The following is a 5,442-nucleotide window of genomic DNA, read 5'->3' on the forward strand; positions in this document are numbered from 1 at the left end:
AAACACATTAGGGTTAATATTTATTCTTCTTCTTTCTTTAACAAATTTTCTCTATACAATCATTCTACAAACAATTTTTGCACACTCCTAGACTATGATCTCTTGGTGGCTTGGGCTGCGATTCATTTGTTTGACATTGAAAATAGTAAATCTCCAACTTTTATATGATTCTTTCATTATTCCAACAAGATTTATGCATGTTTCTCTATACTTCTTTCTCTGCCGATTGATTGAGATTTTCAACTTAAGAACGCCAAATAAAGTTGAGAACCTGAGTTCTATGTTCCTTCACCACTTTTTGAGACTAAAATTCCAAAATCATAGTTTTTTTTTTTTTTAAAGAATTAATCTCTTTGTTGGTGTGCATGTTAGTTTTATGTATAACATTGCTCGAGTTATACATCTGATTTTTTTTTATCTAATTTTCCTTTTAGCAAATGAATAATTCTCGAACTCGAATCTGAATTTTTGGCCCGCTTTTTTATCACTCTTTTGACCGAACCAATAAATTAATTCATCATATTATTTCGAAGTCCGAAAGAAGACCTAGCTAAAGCAGTAGCTCTAGCCTCATCTTTTTGTGAGATTCTTATCAAGCGGAGCCATAGGCATGGAATATTTCATGTTGCCTTGACTCTGCCAACCCCTAAGAATAATTCATGAATCCGAAATAAATAACTATGTCCCAACAGTTCTTTATGCCCTTAAAACCCACCCACAGACAAAAAACTTACAAGTAATGTTGCTCGAATTTCTTATAGTGTCTTACTACTTTAGAAATTGTTCTGTATGTCATTTATTTGGAATAATTACTATTGTTCCCTAATACTTTGCTTTTATTACTAATTAAACCTCATTCTTTATGAAGTTACTATTATCTCATTCACTAATAACAGTGTTAAGTGACGTTAACATTGAATTTTTAATGCATATCAAATTAATTTGAAATAATTATTATTGCCCAAAGTTCTTTATGTTATGGCAACAAAGAACTTTGAGAATGCATATTCTATATCATTGCAAAAACGTCTGATGCATCATGCATGACTATACATATTGTGGTGACTTCAACCATCAGGGTGGGGGAAGAAAGAGATGCGTAACTACACTTCTACTCCTCCCACCCTCAACTAACTTTTGTTAGGCACGAGTCAACAGCATTTGGGAAAGAAAAAAAAACAGAAGTCATCACAGAATTTGTAACGTATGCGCTTCTTTCTCATTAATCATTATTAGTACCATAAACCCCATTGTAAATATTTCTACTAAAACCAACGGGGTTGGTCTAAGTGGTAAGCAGCTTCGTTCGCTTAAGCAAGGTTCCGGTATCGAATCTTTGTAGTTATAAAAAATCCTCTCTGGGAGACTCACCCCACCACCCAGGTATGCTATGCGGATCGAACACCGGTTTATAAAAAACCGGGATTGGCAAACCCCAAATAAATAAATAAATAAATAAATAATCTACTAAAAAACAAAGCATCTATAGTTTTTTTTGGTACAAGAAAAAAACTTTTATATCCATTCTGGACCGAAAGTAATGTTGTTCTGTACTTCAATTATTTGATGCTTTCACCGAAAGAAAAAATTATATGATGCTAGTATAAAGAATGTGTAGATTTGTTTCCCTTTCTCTATATGAAAAGCCAAATTACCTAATTGATAAGTGCTACTCATGTGATGTTTTGTTTTTTTAGGGGATTCATATATGACACCCACGCTAAGTATTCTTCAAATATACTTTTTGGTGTAATTATTAATATTATTATTATTATTATTTTTCTTGTGGCAGTGGTACTAAGTAATCTGACTAAGAGATAAGGGTATGTGAGGAGTAGTTTCAATGGAATCTAGATCCTCTGCTTGGAGAGGTAGAAAATTCTGCTCCCTTCATATTATTTCATTACACATTTAAGAATGGAGTTTATCTTTGGTCTATTTTGTTAGTACTCAAAGGTGAAATTTCCTCCTAAAAGTGTTGCAAAAAAAATAAAAAATAAAGAGAATACAATCCTCGATCCATGAGGATCGAGGATTCCAACTCTTTTAACATACCCGTGTGGAGAGAATCTAGACTCACTTAATAAATATCCATAAAAAGTCGTCCTTTTTGGCTCATCCACCTAGCCTAAGTCATGGCTCTACTTGTATATTCTATGTGATAGAGATGGGTCGGCATGAACTAGGCTTTTGAATAGTTGTGACAAAATATTGAAATCCTTAATTTCACCGTCCACCTTTCGTTTTTTGTTTTTTGGTGAAAAACAAATTTATTGAAGAGACAAAACAACCTAGGAAGAGGATGACTCTCTTAACCAGGCAGTGGATAATGACCAAAATATCGATGTCTCAATCGATAGGGCCTCCTAGTTAGGGAATTTGCCACACAATTGACTTCCCTAGGAACATAATGGAAGGAACACGACAAGGGAAGGGAAGATAAGTGACAGATTTCTAGCACAATCTCCATTATAGAGTGAGGCATTGGATAATCACTATGTTGTAGCATTCTAATTACACTAAGATTATCATATTCAACTTGTATGTGATAAAAACCTTCACCAAAACTCTCCACCTTTCATTCACCTAAATGAAAATGTCATGTTCATAATCCAACCCCCTTCCCCCACCCCCAAAAAAAAAATTTGAAAATATCATGTTGATCCATGATTCTCTATTAGGTGTTAGATGTAAGAAATTATGTTTAGTAAGGCATTTCTTTTATAAGGGGTGGTGGTCGTAGAGTAAGTGAGATTCAGTTTGGCCCCAAGTTGAAGAAGCAGAAAAAGTGCCTAAAGATTATTTTAATGGCCAGTGTTATCCAAGAAGAATAGCACGGGCTTATGGCTCAATGTATAGCTTTGCAGTAGTTGCGCCATTTATTAGCAAATGGTGGCGGAATATAGAACTCTTCCGTTTTCTTCGCTTGAGCTACTTGCACGAAAGAAAGCCGCTGATCGTAGAACACCCTCCGTTTGCACCGTTTGTGGTCTTAGACAACCCTCCGTGTGTCCTTTTTACAACCTAATAACTCCCAAATTCCGGTACGTATCGATGGCTTTCCCACTCCCTTTAGCTAAGTGGTTGGGTTGATGTCTTTTGGTTTCCCCAATATTGATTCCATGCTGGAAATCACTGAACAAGAGATTCAATCTTGGATTGTTCTTGCCTAGTCCGATCAGGTAGATCAGCTAGAGTACATAGGGGCAGATGAATTCAACTCGGAAAAAATAATAATAATAAATAAATAAAATTTTGGTAGAAAAATAAATAAATTAGGATAGCTTTGTTAATTTATGTAGTCCAAAACCATAGGCCTATGGAAGGAGGCCTAATTGCATGCTTTGCTTCAAGTGCACTAGCAGTTTTAGAAAGCACCGCCCAATAGTGTTTTCAGCTAAAGGTGGCTGCCATCAGAGAACTTTCATTCTCACTTGGCTTATCTAGTGCAAGGGGTTAGATGATGTAGGGGAGGTTTGTGGGGTTCTTTGAGGAATATAATAAGTTAGTCAGGACCAATGGAATTGTTCTGTTTTGACACATTGGTAGGGAGGCCATTCACAGGGCAAAGCCGAGAAAGCGAAACAAGGTTAGCCAACCAAGGAGTGGAAATGGGCCATACAGTTGCGCTCATAAGCGACTGGGTTCTCCGTGCTAGGTAGTCAGCTATAAAGTTGACATCCCTAAGAATAAAACAAAAATTACAAAAGGAAAATTTGGGTTGTAAATAGAGAATATCAGCAATAATTGGTTTCAAATCTGTGGGCTGTGGACATATCGGGTGTTGAACAAGGTCAATTATTTCCTTGCATTCCGATTCAACAAAAACTTTGGATTTAGCTGATTGTTGATGTTTTATCTAACTCCTTCGGAATGAGGGTAGATCCTACAAATGAATTTAATTGATTGTTCCACTAGTATAATGTAATTTTAACAAAAGAAAGAAGAAAAAAAAATTCAGATCAATTAAGGGGGTCAATTTTGTATCGATACCATATATCTTTATTGGAATTGTGACAATTAAACCGTACCGAATTGTATTGTTTTAGAATTTGCTACGATACAGTACAAAACCAAAATTTTGAATTTTTTTTGAATTTGAAACTCATGCCATATCGTCGATATATACCAAAAGCGACTGCTTTCGTATCGAATTCACAACTATGGGTGAAATAGTAATTTTTGCTAATGAGGCTTTCACCCTAAGTCCCTAATCACTTGAATCCTCATTTCATCTTTGTCATTTTGAGTCTTGAGTGTTCGATCACTTCAGTGTTCCTCTAATCCTCTTCTTTGGTTCTTCTTCTTCCTAAAATCCAAAAATCCAAAAGAGGATACGGATTGAAGAAGGTGTTCGTGGTCAATAATCTTAAATGCTTTAATTACTTCCCAGAAATTCGGTGTTTACAGTGAAATTCCCATAATTTTAGTTTCTTTGGATTCGACACATGAAGTTACATTGTCAACAACACTAGTGGATAGTCGGAAGTTACCGATGTCTAATTAGAAGTAACATGCGGTCAATTAGCTACACAACTGCCAGCTAATGGTTGTGAGAGTGCATGCCATTATTTCAGTTGTGCCGTGTAATGATAATATGTCTTTGTTTTCTTTATTTGCCACATGTAATTTTGTCTTTATTCCAAGGGAGAAAAATAGCTTTGCTTGATGACTCTCTGGCTCAAATGGTCCTCTCAATGCTGTATTCGATGGCTTCGCCTATTTCCACTCCATAACCTGTGAATTTGATGTGACTATGCATGCCTATACATTTCATCTTTCTACTCCAAAATAAATAAATAAAAAATTAAAAAAAGCCTGCACAAATCTCATTCCTAAAAAAAGAGAAGACCCAAAAAAGCATATGAATTTTGGCAATAAAGGTCAAAATGAGTATAGAATAAATTCAAAGCAAATCAAATCTTAACAAATATGATATTATTCTAGCCTATGACCTCAAGGTTTAACACTCCACCACTCTACTACCAACTACCAAGAAAAAGTTGAAGATTAGATCTCATAGTTTGTTTGTTTTTCTCTTCTTTCTCTTTATGATTTTTGTTTTTGTTTTTGTGGGTAAGTCATCTCATACAAATCAAGTCCAATGCTCAGTGGTCCCTTAATCTGCCAAAAATCATGCAACCTCTGTTAATTAACCTTTCTTTGGTGTAAAAAACTGAATTAACATCTTAATTAATCGTTCCACATGAAATGTGTCGCGTGATAGCGACACCTTAATTTCTTTGTCGACTCATCCTCGTATCGAAAGAAATTCTTCCGTTGGGGCATGAAACACGGAGAGACAATCTTTCGACCACTCTCCCCGCAAATCAAATTAATTTTTAAAGAATCTACAGATAATCATAAAAGGGACCCACGCTTCATTTACCAAAAGCAAAATCAACGGCCACGATCACTCGTTGTTGCTTGGGAACGGTCCTT

This window comes from Hakea prostrata, chromosome 3 (genome assembly GCF_041222555.1).
Source record: "Hakea prostrata isolate BN-2017 chromosome 3, UWA_Hpros_2, whole genome shotgun sequence".
In the NCBI taxonomy this organism is placed as follows: domain Eukaryota; kingdom Viridiplantae; phylum Streptophyta; class Magnoliopsida; order Proteales; family Proteaceae; genus Hakea; species Hakea prostrata.